General features: G+C 41.0%; 2 protein-coding genes across 5 annotated transcripts in view; one reads left to right on the top strand and one right to left on the bottom strand.

Annotated features, from left to right (window-relative positions):
* Positions 1–9,648, bottom strand: part of LOC120533435 (zinc finger protein 773-like) — a 36,503-nt gene extending 26,855 nt beyond the window's left edge. For 2 of the 3 annotated variants that reach the window (XM_039760326.1, XM_039760327.1), the window contains exon 1: positions 9,164–9,647. The gene's annotated coding sequence lies outside the window, so the exon portion shown is untranslated. Of the gene's footprint in view, positions 1–9,163 lie in introns of all 3 variants that reach the window. The other variant, XM_039760325.1, reaches the window with a different exon arrangement.
* A 2,017-nt stretch (positions 9,649–11,665) lies between these two features.
* LOC120533420 (gastrula zinc finger protein XlCGF26.1-like) overlaps positions 11,666–14,281 on the top strand; it is a 67,961-nt gene continuing 65,345 nt past the window's right edge. For both annotated transcript variants that reach the window (XM_039760298.1, XM_039760299.1), the window contains exon 1: positions 11,666–11,758. The gene's annotated coding sequence lies outside the window, so the exon portion shown is untranslated. The remainder of the gene's footprint in view (positions 11,759–14,281) is intronic.

The following is a 14,281-nucleotide window of genomic DNA, read 5'->3' as shown; positions in this document are numbered from 1 at the left end:
GCACCACGGGGGCGCAGCAAGGAGGCTCAAACCCATTGGGGCCCGTGGTCGCCGCCAGGGGGCGCCCCAAGCATCGTGGAGCCTTGGAGAGCTGCACTTCCACCACACCGGGGAAGGTGGAGGAAGGACCTTTCAGGGATGCCCAGAGTGCTTCCGGGTGCTTAGGCGGCACTTCTGCCACACCAGGAAGTGCCGCAGGAAGCTCATCAACAAGCACCTAGAGCACATCCAAGTGACAGTAAAAGGGGCTGCCTTCCTACAGTCGGGGAGCTGGTGTCGAGAGAGGGGAGACAAGGCTTGGGAGAGTGGAAAGAAGGCGGCCCGAAGAGGAGTATTGGGAGGCTCGGCAAGAAGGGTGATTGGTGCTGGAAGCACTGTGTGTGGTGCGGGACTGTTTATGGACTTGGGATTTGTAAATAGTTAATAAATCGTGTGTTGTGGATCTAAGAAGGTGTCTGTCTATCTGTGGTCGGGCTGGCTTTCACTCATATATATATATATATATATATATATATATATATATATATATATACACACACACACACACACTAGCTGTGTAAGCCTGTGCTGTAAAAAGCCCAGGGTCCAAGAAACTATTGAAATCATCAGAAAAAAACTGAAATGTAGAGATGTCAGGTAATTGAAAGCAACTAGTCTGGGCATCTCTCGCCTAGGAGGATTTGTTTTGCCGACGTGCTAGCATCGCTTGTGTATAAGTGGCTAAGTGATGTCTTTCTTTGGAGGTCTTGCTTGTGTATTAGTGGCTGGGGGGAAAAGTAAAAGGGATACCATTTTGCTGATGTGCTCGCCTCACTTGTGTTATTAGCGGCTAAGCAAGTTTCCGTTCCTTACCCCGCCTCCAACTCTCACTTCCAGGCTGGACAGACACACACACTTCCACGTGTAGGTGTTAATATACAAGATAGAAAGATAGATATATCTATAGATATATGGATATGTAGATAATATTAGTGTGTTAAGGGAATTCCATACTTCCAACAGCACTGATGAAAAGGTGCAAACATGTAAACATGTTACGAGTATAAAGATCTCTGAAGGCAGAAATACCTTGCGGTTTCAAGACTTAAATACTTTACCGTTAAGGAAGAGCTCTTGTCAAATTTAACAAAATAGTGTGCCCCACTCGAGGGCATAAGGACCACACTTTGCATGAACTGACATTGTCCAGAAGTTACACATCATTCTGTTTTGACCAGGAATGCTGACTAGGATGTTGGATCTTAATATCACAATGTGAATTTAAAGTGTTAATCTTTAATTTCGATTTAAAGACCATGTCAAAGATATCAGTAATATGCACTCATATAAAGCAATAAGGAGTGAAGTTTAAAAATGGAGTAACATTGTTCAAAACGGACACAGCACTGTATTTCCTTTGGAATCATCAATTTGCCAGCCTGCCCCTGAATTCACAACTGCCAGGTGATGTGAGGATCCTTTGACACAGCAACACAAAGTGCAGGGGTTTTACATCTGAATAAATATGTCCACAAACGACATATCATTCATTACATTTTCGTTACAAACAGAAAACGTAATGTGTAATCTTTAAATCACAACCCCACAGCTGATTTGTGAATCTTTAATTTCACTTTCACATCTTCTCCAATATTACACATCGCTAGCAGCATTTCCATTGCAGTTCTGCTCAAAATAGAAGCGACACTTCTGAAAAGTTGTCAAAACACAATTGTCTGCATTTCCATCGAGTGATTTCAAGCGAAAAAAGTTTGTTTTACCACCTGAAATTAAACACGGAGACTGATGTAATGGCTGTTGCTTCTGTTATTTCAATTGTGTCTACAATCGCCGTGTTGATTTTTAATTGGAGATGACAACAGTGAGTGAATATAAAAAAAAATAAGGTAAACTCCTTATACTTGGTGCAGGCTACGTATTAAGGATTTCCTCCACAGTGGTTTTACTGAGGAGCTGTGGGTACAAACTTTTAGGAGGAGCAGCTCAACTTTCATTGCATTATGTAGCGCAATAGGCCCTGGTGTCCCCTGCCGTAGCATATACGAGGGAGCCAGTCCCGACCGAGAACTGCACATAAACTGGCTATCTGTGCAGAGTATAGGGCTGTTGCAGAGACTCATGTGGCCTAAAATGCAAAAATAAAGTTATTCTATTGAAGTTTTAGGAATAATTATTTTGTTGAATCACATGATAAACCACCTTTTGAAATTCACACTTCCCTTACCACTTCCCCTGTGACAGCATGGGGACTGAAGTTTTAAAAGTGTGAAACGTTTGTTCAGGAAAGACGGTACATTTGGCTCTTGAATTCAAAAACTTTATTTCATTTGTGAATTTTTAAGTTTTATCAGATTATCAAATATTGAATACGTGCCTGTGAAAGCAGCGAGAAGAAAGTTTAAAAAATGTGCTTAAATTCACAACAAACATTTGAATGGTGAAACTATTGTGATGCTTGAAAGTTAGTGAACCCTTCAGAATTTTCCATATTCCCGCATTGATAAGACTTAAAACATCATCAGATTTTAACACAAGTCCTAAAAGTACATGTGGACAACCAAGCTAAACAAAATGACACAAAAATATAATTTAAATATCATTTTATAAAGGAAAATCAGCCGGTATGACAACCCGTGAGTGGTAAACGAATGTGAAGCTAGCAGGTAATTTGAAGGTGAGGTGTTGTCAGTTGGTGTGATGACAGTCAGGTGTGAATGGGCCCCATGTTTAGGGTTCTATCAAGGGCTTCATCTTCAGACAAGTTTGAGCAGTATCTGCATATCATGCCACAGACAAGGAACGTTTCAGAGGACATCACAAAAGAAACTGATGATGCTCATCCTGCTGGGACGGGCTACAAAACCATCTCTAAAGTGTCTGGACTGCAACAATCCACAGTCGGACAGAATGTGACAAATGCAGGAAGTTTAAGACTACTGTTACTCTCCCCATGAGTGGTCGACAAACAAAGATCACCCCAAGAGCAAGGTTTGTGATTGTCCGTGAGGTCACAAAAGAATCAAGGGTAACTTCTTAGCAACTAAAAGAACCTCTCACACTGGTTAATGTTCACAAGTCCACCGTCGGGAGAACACTGAACAACAGTGGTGTGCATGCCAGGGTTGCAAAGAGAAGGCCACTGTTTTCCACTAAAAACATGGCTTCCCATCTACACTTTGCTGAAGAGCATGTGCACAAGCCTGAAAGCTGTTGGAGTTATGTTTTATGGACAGATGAGACCTAAACAGAAATTTTTGGTTCAAATAACAAGTATTACATTTGGAGAAAGAAAAACGCTACATTCCTGGATGAGAACCTCACCCCATCCATGAAAAATGCTGGTGGTAGTATCAAGCTTTAGGTCTGTTTTGCTCCATCTGGGCCAGGACAGCTAGCCATTGCGGATGGAAAAATGAGCTCTGAATTATACCAGCAAATTCTAAAGTAAAATGTCAAGACATCTGTCTGTGGGCTGCATCTCAGGAGAAACTGGGGCATGCAGCAAGACAACGAGACCAGGCACACAAGTCGTTCTACCCAAGAGTAGTTGAAGAATATAATAAGTCAAAGCCATGACCTCAACCCAATAGAAATGTTGTGGAAGGACCTGAAGTGTGCCATTCATTTGAGAAAACCCAGCAACATCCCTGACCTGAGGGCTAAAATTCCTCCGAGCCAATGTGCAGGACAGATCAAGACCTGTAGGAATGTTTGGTTGCAATTACTGCTGCAAAAAGGCGGTCACACCAAATCCTAAAAGCAAAGGTTCACATCCTTCTGCCACTCACAGATTTGTGACACTGGATCATTTTCCTCAATAAATAAATGACCAAGCATGATATTTTGTCTTATTTGTTCAATTGTTTTCCCTTCACCTACTTAAGTTAAGTGTAGGTTTGGATTTTTTTTCTCCCTAAATAATAAAAACCATCATTTAAAAACTGCATTTTGTGTTTACTTGTGTTATATTTGACTAATGGTTAAATGTGTTTGATGATCAGAAACATTTTGTGTGACAAACATGCAAAAGAATAAGAAATCAGGAAGGGGGCAAATAGTTTTTCACACCACTGTATGTACATGGGATTGCTCATTTTTTTTTATTTTTAATAAATTTGCAAAAACCTCAAGTAAACTTTTTTCACGTTGTCATTATGGGGTGTTGTGTGTAGAATTCTGAGGAAAAAAATGAATTTAATCCATTTTGGAATAAAGCTGTGACATAACAAAATGTGCAAAAAGTCATGCACTGTGAATATATATATATATATATATATATATATATATATATATATATATATATATATATATATATACACACACACACACACACAAGGGGGATTCACTCACCAACCCCACCAGCCTGCGCTACGTGCCAGCAACTTCATGTCTCTGCCACTCGTGTATGTGGATTTCACTTTCACCAAACAACAAATCTTTTAATTCTCACAGATACGCCACTTCATTAGGAGGGAACACTACTTTTCCTGGATGGCAACGTGAAATAGACAATCTACAAGTCTCCGACTTAAAATTTAAAGCCAAGCAATATATTTGATATCTTTTCGCTGTTCCTTTATTTCATCGAGTAGTAATTTCCATTTGTTTGTACTAATGTGATCTTTACTATAGATTTTTTGAGATTTTCCAATTTTCGTACTTCCATTATCTCTAGCCTGCTCTGCATGTGTATCGCACCAACGTTTTTGAACTCTTTACGACGCTCTTCTTTGCCATCTACTCTTTTATTTCTTAAATGTCTTGCCACAAAGTCTTGTCTCACGGGACGTAAAGGTTTTTCTCTGGAAAAAGTCACGCCGCATCTCTCTTCCCAAGATTTTTTTTATTATAATGATATATAAATATATAGATAGATATATATAGATATAGATATATAAATATAAATATATATATATATATATATATATATATATATATATAGATAGATAGATAGATAGATAGATAGATAGATAGATAGATAGATAGATAGATAGATAGATAGATAGATAGATAGATATCTATAGATATATATATATATCTATCTATAGGGCTATTCAAAGTGAAAGTGCAGATTTCAAAAATCTAATTCAAACAAACTGAATAAGACAGAAACACATTCCGCATATCAATGGACTGAGGAAAGCTCAAAGTTTGGTCCTATGGTCCTTGAGGTTGCAAGCACTCAACATGAGCACCATGTGTGGCGCGACAAACATCAAAACAGTAGACTATTCCTTGCCATACATCAGTCAACTGGTCACTACTTACTGACTTCACAGCTTCCTCAATTCAATGTCACAAATCTTGAAGATTAGCGGGCACAGGTGGAACAAACACTCTTTCTTTAATGTACCCCCATAGATAAAAAAGGCTGTGGGTAATCTCTGAACACCTGGGAGGCCATAGACGATGAGCAAGATCTTGTTGTCCACCTCTTCCAATCCAATTGACTCACACTTCACAAACTGCAGCACGCTAAATGATTTCTCTTGTGGTGTTGTCGCCATTTTGCTATACACGAGAAGCAGCGCTCAGTGGCATTCACTGGTACTTTTAGGCGGGGTTTTAAACTTTGAACTTTCCTCTATCCACTGATGTACAGAATATGTTTCTGTCTTATACAGCTTGCTTGAAATGAATTTTTGAAATCTGCTCTTTCATTTTGAATAGCCCTGCATATATATATATATATATATATATATATATATATATATATATATATATATATATATATATATATATATATATATATATATATATATATATATATATACTGCTCAAAAGAATTAAAGGAACACTTTTAATCAGAGTATAGCATAAAGTCAATGAAACTTATGGGATATTAATCTGGTCAGTTAAGTAGCAGAGGGGTTGTTAATCAGTTTCAGCTGCTGTGGTGTTAATGAAATTAACAACAGATGCACTAGAGGGGCAACAATGAGATGACCCCAAAACAGGAATGGTTTAACAGGTGGAGGCCACTGACATTTTTCCCTCCTCATCTTTTCTGACTGTTTCTTCACTAGTTTTGCATTTGGCTACAGTCAGTGTCACTACTGGTAGCACGAGGCGATACCTGGACCCTACAGAGGTTGCACAGGTAGTCCAACTTCTCCAGGATGGCACATCAATACGTGTCATTGCCAGAAGGTTTGCTGTGTCTCCTGCACAGTCTCAAGGGCATGGAGGAGATTCTAGGAGACAAGCAGTTACTCTAGGAGAGCTGGAGAGGGCCATAGAAGGTCCATAACCCATCAGCAGGACCAGTATCTGCTCCTTTGGGCAAGGAGGAACAGGATGAGCACTGCCAGAGCCCTACAAAATGACCTCCAGCAGGCCACTGGTGTGAATGTCTCTGACCAAACAATCAGAAACAGACTTCATGAGGGTTGCCTGAGGGCCCAAATGTCTACTGCCCTGTGCTCACTGCACAGCACCGGGAGCTCAATTGGCATTTGCCATAGAATACCAGAATTGGCAGGTCCACCACTGGCGTCCTGTGCTTTTCACAGATGAGAGCAGGTTCACCCTGAGTATATGTGAAAGACGGAAAGGGTCAGGAGAAGCCGTGGAGAATATTATGCTGCCTGTAACATCGCTTAGCATGACTGGTTTGGTGGTGGGTCAGTGATGATCTTGGAGGCATATCCATGGAGCGACTCACAGACCTCTACAGGCTAGACAACGGCATCTTGACTGCCATTAGGTATCAGGATGAAATCCTTGGACCCATTGTCAGACCCTACGCTGGTGCAGTAGGTCCTGGTTTCCTCCTAATGCACGACAATGCCCGGCCTCATGTGGCAAGAGTATGCAGGCAGTACCTGGAGGATGAAGGAATGAATGGCCTTCACAATCCCCTGACTTCCCCCAATAGAACATCTGTGGGACATTATGTTTCGGTCCATTAGGCGCCGCCAGGTTGCTCCTCAGACTGTACAACAGCTCAGGGATGCCCTCATACAGATCTGGGAGGAAATGCCACAAGACACCATCCGTCGTCTCATTAGGAGCATGCCCCGACGTTGTCAAGCATGCATACAAGCTCGTGGGGCCACACAAGATACTGAAAAGCATTTTGAGTAGCAGAAATTAAGTTTTTGAAAAATGGACTAGCCTGCCACATCTTCATTTCACTCTGATTTTAGGGTGTCTACACAATTGAGCCCTCTGTAGGCAGAAAACTTTTATTTCCATTAAAAGACTTGGCATCCTTTTGTTCCTAAGACATTGCCCTGTCGTTATTTGTATAGATATCCAACTTCATATTGAGATCTGATGTATCTAATGTGTTTCTTTAAAGTGTTCCTTTAATTTTTGTGAGCAGTGTATATATATATATATATATATATATATATATATATATATCAGGAGCTCTTGTTCCAGTATGAGATGAACTTATGGCTCAGGAGAAGATTCATCATTCAATGTGACAATGACCCTAAGCATAAGGCCAAAGTGACAGTGGAATGATTTAAAAACCAAAAGGTGAATGTTTTGGAATGGCCAAGTTAAAAGCCCTGACCTTAGTGCTACAGATTCTCAGTAGATTTGTTTGAAAACTGCTGTCCAGCGGCATCATCCCACAAACCTAGAGGATCTTTAGAAAATCTGCCAAGAAGAATGGGGAAGAATCACAATGTGCAAAACTGGGACATACTTACATAGCCAAAAAGAATGAAGGCTGTTATTGCAGCAAAAGGGTCCTCAACAAAGTATGAATGTGTAGGCCTTGAATCCTTAATGTAAACACTAACTGTGGAGTATTTTTTCCTTAGTTCAATATCTACAGAAGATAGTTTATTTGGACTTAAAATATGGAATGGATAAATAAATGTGTAAATCTTTTGTCAGGCAGAAAGTTAAGAGGACTTTTCAAGGGGATTAAATACTTTTGCACACCACTGTATGCAGTATACATTGGTGTAGTTTTATGTGTATTTTGTACCGATTTTGGTGTTTTGTGTTAAAATATTCTTTTTACTGTGTACAAAAAATTATTATTAGGGTCTTTGGAAATAATAATATTATGAGGTTATTGTTGAAGATATTAAATGTATTTACTTTGTTTCGATTAGAGGTGGCAGTGTGGCGCAGTGGGTAGCGCTGCTGCCTCGCAGTTAAGAGACCTGGGTTCACTTCCCGGGTCCTCCCTGCGTGGAGTTTGCATGTTCTCCCAGTGTCTTCGTGGGTTTCCTCCCACAGTCCAAAGACATGCAAGTTAGGTTGATTGCCGATTGTAAATTGTCCATAGTGTGTGTGTGCGCACCCTGCGGTGTGCTGGTGCCCTGCCCGGGGTTTGTTTCCTGCCTTGCACCCTGTGTTGGCTGGGGTTGGCTCCAGCAGACCCCCCGTGACCCTGTAGTTAGGATATAGCGGGTTGGATAATGGATGGATGGATAGTAGGGGGATGTTATACCGTGATAGCCATTATGGATGCAATGAGAAGTCAGGGCAATATGACACTTTTTATGGCTAACTAATGAAATTACAATATTTAAGCTTTCGACGCTGCTCAGACCCCAATTTCTGACAAGGGGTCATCTACAGTCCAATTACAATCTGCCTGAAGAAGGGGCCCGAGTTGCTTCGAAAGCTTGCATATTGCAATCTTTTTAGTTTGCCGATAAAACGCGTCATTCTTCCCGGACTTCTCTTTGTTTTAATTACATAATTTAGGTTTCTGAGAAACGGAGCTTCAAATCGCGAATGTCCAATAAAGGTCGAGCGGTAAGCGAGTAAATCCCGACTGGCACCATCGCTGCTTGTTAAACTGCCAGCCGGCTCACCTCCTTCGTCTCTGAAGTGGACAAGAAAAAAAACTAACAAGGCAAAGGGCCAAAAGTGAGGAATCGGTGTCTCCTCAAGTTCGGCGATTTGAAAACACGACCTTACGAATAAGCAGACATGAATTATAATTATGAGTAGTCGGCGGCGTCATCGTCGACTTGCCTGGGCACTTTGAATTTGAAATGAGACTCAGAAACGTGAACTAAGCCAAAAAACACAACAAAGACACGGGGCTACAGTAAAGATTGGCTCGAGTAAAGTCCGGCGGTGGGGTGCTTGCCTCTGATTCCTGTAGCGTGCAGTAACTCTGAATGGAGACAATTAAAAATAAAAAACACCCATAAAGTGTTGTCCCAAAACCCCGAGTACTTACCCTATGTTTTGCCTCTCGATGATGGGATTCTTTCTAAAGGAGTTTGCACACCCGCCTTTCCCTTCGTGCGTGACTTCAGTTTCCGTCGCTTTCCATGACGTCACGATACACACCGTCTGACATTTTGCCAAAAAAAAAAGTCGTGCTTTTTTAATATGTCTCTACAGAGTCGGATTTAATGATTTGGGGGTCTAAGGCAAAAATAGGAATGGGGCCCTCATAAACCCCATTGATCGCACTTTTCCGTACTAATTAGTTTTTTGTTCGGCAAGTACATGAATAACCAGTTTCCATAGATCTGCTCTTAACCTGCACACACTCACATTTGCAACACGGCGCTCTTTGTGTCGATTTACGCACGGAGTTACTGTGACGCCCGAAGTTTTCGAGGTGCTACTGTTACCAATAAAATCTATCTTCATAACATCACCCTGCACAAACACATATTCTTTTAAATGAGAATGTAATACAATGGCAAGCAACCAGCTACAATATTGACAATTATCCCCCTGCAGACCCACCCCCTGTTCCTACGGTAAAACCTGGATTTTTTTTTTTTTTTTTGATGACACCGTTTGTCAATAACACTAGCAACCTATAGTAACATTTTGTGAAGAGCACCTCGTGAGGTACGGAATATTAAGATGCGAGGACTGTTTGCACCTCCAGAATGATTATAAAGCAAGAAAATTCGAAAGAAAGAAAGAAAACTCCTGCCTTGGTTTTCCCTGTCTCAGCGAGGTGCAATGCAGGCTTGTTGCCATGATGAAGGAGCTACAGTCGCATTTCTTGACCCACTTCTTCTGAATGTGGCAGAAAAAGGTGCATAATCAACAGGGATAACCGCAGATTGCGGCTGGAGTTAGTGCTTCAGGAGCCACCACACACAGACTTGTGTATCCGTCACGTGGGCCACAAGTGTCACAGCATTTCTTATGTCGAGCCACTCCTAACCCAGAGACAACGTCAGAAGCGTCTCACCTGGGGTAAGGAGAAAACGGACTGGACTGTTAACAGCTCAGTGGTCCAAAGTCCTCGTTTCAAATGAAAGTCAATTTTGCATTTCATTTGGACAACAAGGTCCCAGAGTCTGGAGGAAGAGTGGAGAGACATAGAATCCAAGTTGCTTAAAGTCCAGTGTGAAGAGTCCACTGTCAGTGATGATTTGGGGAGCCATGTCATCTGCTGGTGTTGGTCCACTGTGTTTTATCAAGTCAGTCCAAAGCCAGTGAAGCCGTCTACCAGGAAATTTTAGAGCACTTCATGCTTCCCTCTGCTGACAAGCTTAATGGAGATGCTAATTTCATTTTCCAGTAGGACTTGGCACCTGCCCACACTGCCAAAAGTCCCAATACCTGGTTTTATGACCATGGTGTGCATCACTGTGCTTGACTGGCCAGCAAACTTTCCTGACCTAAATCCCATAGAGAATCTATCAAAACGAAGAGGAGAGACAGCAGAGCCAAACAATGCAGACGAGCTGAAGGCAGCGATCAAAGCATTCTGGGCTCCCATAACTCTTCAGTTGTGAGCTGTGGGTGATCGCCTCCATGCCACACAGCACTGATGCAAAAGCAGCTTCGACCAAGTATTGAGTGCCTCTGGACAGACTTGTCAGTAGGCCAACATTTCTGTATTAAAAATCATTTGTTTTTATTGGTCTTATGTGAGATACTGAATTTTGAGTTTTCATTACCTGTAGGCTATAATCAGCCAAATGAAAAGAAATAAACGCTTGAAATACTGCATATATCACTCTGTGTAATGAATCTATGAGTTTCACTTTTTAAATTGAATTACTGAAATAAATGACTTTTCAATGATATTCTAATTTTTTGAGATGCACGTGTACATGCATCTTTCCCTTCCTGCTGCCTTAACACATAAATGATTAATATCCTCTAATAATCATGAAAATTTAATGAATAAATCCATTCTTACAGGGTATGAAAACAAACTTTCACCAGCTATGTGGTGCCGTTTAGGACACAAATCATTATTAGCAATACAATATGTTATATTACAGTTTACATAAAAGAAAGGATTTAAAAAATTGGAAAATTGGGATATACAGTATATCCCAATTTTGCAGCATACAAGCAATTACGATGACGTCGTCCTGCATTCGATCTCTTTTCTGATCAAAAGAAGAGACAGCCTTCCTGCACAGGACGATTTTAAATGTTCCCAGAAACAACCAACGGGTGACAGAAATGTAACGCGGTGAGTCTGCGAACTTGTAGTTGAATCGGCAGCGGACAACCAATTCCTGACTGTTTCACCTTACATCGCAGTTGTAGGGTTGTCGAGCGCAGCGGAGTTTGGGGAGTGTCGCGATCTCAAAAATCTGACAATATATATAATGTCGGTAGTCTTCTTTCCCTCGCGTAATAAATTACATAAAAATGCCCGATCCGTGCGCGCATGCGCACAGTTCCTAGGAGGAACTGATACTCCCCCCGCCTTCCTGTGCCGCGTGACGTCTTCCAGAGCGACGGAAACTTAAGCTGTGCTGCCGCCCCACACTGGACAGCGGATGAGAGGAGAGGCAGGTGTGCGAATGCTTTTAGAAAGACTCGCCAAGAGAGACAGAAGGTAAGTTCTCTGGGTATGGGTTTATGGACGGCAGAGTTTTCATTCGCTGCAGTTATTGCACGGTGGTTGAATCAGAGGAAAACAACGCTCTGCTCGAATGAATCACTCCAAGGCTTTCCGCGTGTCTTTGCTATTCATCGGTGTTTGTTGTTAGGTTCACGTTATCAAATTAATTTCTGCTTCAAAGCGCGGACACCCCCCGACACACACACACACACACACACACACACACACACACACACACACACCCCTCAATTTAATTCCTTTCCATATTGTAACAGCACAGGTGGGAAGGACTAAATCGGACTAAGATAAAGTTAATTTGACGTTCTACATTTGGAATTGGAAATTTTAGTATCTTTTTTGTAAAAAAGCTATCAAAACGCAAAAGTCCGAAATGGGTGATCCAACTGTTCTTCAATCATAACCTTCTCGAATCCGCGAATTGGAGAAGTCTTTTGTTTGTATTGTTTTGAATTCAAACATGTCATTCGTAAAGAATAATGGGAAATTTGGAGTACTATTCATATAATTTCACCCCTCCAGCAACAAGGGTGACTCAATCAGCACTGAATGTAATGCGTTGGTCTGTAATCTTATGCCATCACAAAGTTGTGAATGGGGGATTAAGAACTTAATTGTAGTTTACTTGAACTTTTTAAGATGACCCTGCGCTCTGATCCCCAAAGGTCATGTAAAAAGAGAATTTCCATTTGAGGATTATTGCAGTATACCAAATTTATACAGTGTTGACTTTGGTGTGGTACATACAGTGAGTTGAACATTTAGGTATTGTGCATAAAAAGGAGGGTAAAAAATTGTATTGTAAACTATGTAAAATGTTCCAGTGCTTAAAGTGGAGCCAACTTACTGATGGTGCTGTTTTGTCTGTGTCTGTTTGTTTAGTGTTTTGCCCCTTTTTGCTTTTCTTTTTACTTTGCCCACCAACATGTTAGTTGAACGTACGTGGAGGTTGTGGTGTGATCTGATGTGCTGTGATAACATTTGGTTTTGCTCCGGGTTGGAGGCAGGGAGTATAGGGGCCCAGTAAAATGCACTGCAATGTCTACTACCCGACTGTGGGATACTTCTATAATGAACTAAGCATTTAAACGTAACAAGGCATACCATCTCTCCCAGCTTGTGGTTTTTTTGTTTTTTTTTTATACAGGGCTTGAAGTGAACTGAAACGCTTTACAGGCAGTTCATGGTTTTTGCTTTGTGAGCTAGAGTGTAGCAGCTCATTGTGGTCTAACCTCAAAGAGGACCCCCCACTTCTCCATAATATGGCATGTATTTTATAGGGCTGCAACTAACGATTATTTTGGTAGTCGAGTAATCATTCAATTTATTTTTCAATTAGTCACAATTATTTCATGCCTGACTATTTTGAAGCCTGCGACCTGTGGTTGCACATCCTGTTCTGGGCTCCAGTGCATGTCTTGCATCATTTGCTCATGCCTGTCAACCTGTGAATGTCACCCTGATGTCTCTGCATTAACATGATTAAAATTAATAATAATCAAATTAAAATAACCAGTGAAACATATGAATTTGAAAATCATCAAATGTTTTTATATTAATGTGACCATCACAACAAAAAGAAATAAATTAAACAATACAAACTAAAGTGCACATAGTCTTTAAACAAAAAAAGTGTGTTTAACTTAACCAAAAAATATATTGTTAAAACTGAAACGTTTTTCATATTTTAGTAAAAAATGACAACATGTAGACACAAACTATATAATATGTAAAGTCTGAAGTGCAAAGATCAAATAAACCGTTTCACAAAAGAACAATACAATAGCTTTCGTGGTGCAGTGGTAGGATTTTCTGACTTCTAATCAAGAGTCCCCCGGATCGATCCAGACAACGTATATATTTACCATTTTAAGTAGTGAGTTGCTCTTACTGTTAATATTATGTAAGAAACGCATACATTTGATTTGCGTCTGTAACAGCCACTGTAAATGTATAGTACTTGTAAAAGTTTCCGTTCCAGACTCCCGATCTTGCCTAGTCTGCATAGGACTCCAGGACATGCAGTGGAAAGAATGTTCCTCTGCAAGGTGAGCCATGAATGCTCTTCTGTTCTCAGTGGACCCCATACATGCCTGGCAAAGTTAATGTGCTTTGATCGCCACCAGGTCAAGCGTGTTATTGCACAAGCAACCAGCCACCTGCGTACTCCTGCTAGCACTGAATAAGCTCACACCTTCTGGTGTCAGCGCGCAGCACCGGGTGGGGGGGTCGGGGGAAGAGACATATGTGACGTTTTGAAGAAATCATTGTATGACCTGAATAGTACCAACCAGAAAACATCATCGCACTAGTGCAATATTTGAAAACGAACAGATCAAGTGTAAATTTGTTACTTGTCAGAGTTAGCTTTTTTCACTTTTATTTTCTCGGTCTCGTTCACGCTCTCCCTCCCCTCCTGATCTGACCCTAACTAACTAACGGCGCCAGCATAAATTCTCAAGGGACGGCGGCATCACAGCTCCAGGATGCTCGCGTTTC

The sequence above is a fragment of the Polypterus senegalus genome, chromosome 8 (genome assembly GCF_016835505.1).
Source record: "Polypterus senegalus isolate Bchr_013 chromosome 8, ASM1683550v1, whole genome shotgun sequence".
Lineage (NCBI taxonomy): Eukaryota > Metazoa > Chordata > Cladistia > Polypteriformes > Polypteridae > Polypterus > Polypterus senegalus.
The sequence above is the reverse complement of the archived record's forward strand: the minus strand, read 5'-3'. Positions and strand labels throughout refer to the sequence as shown.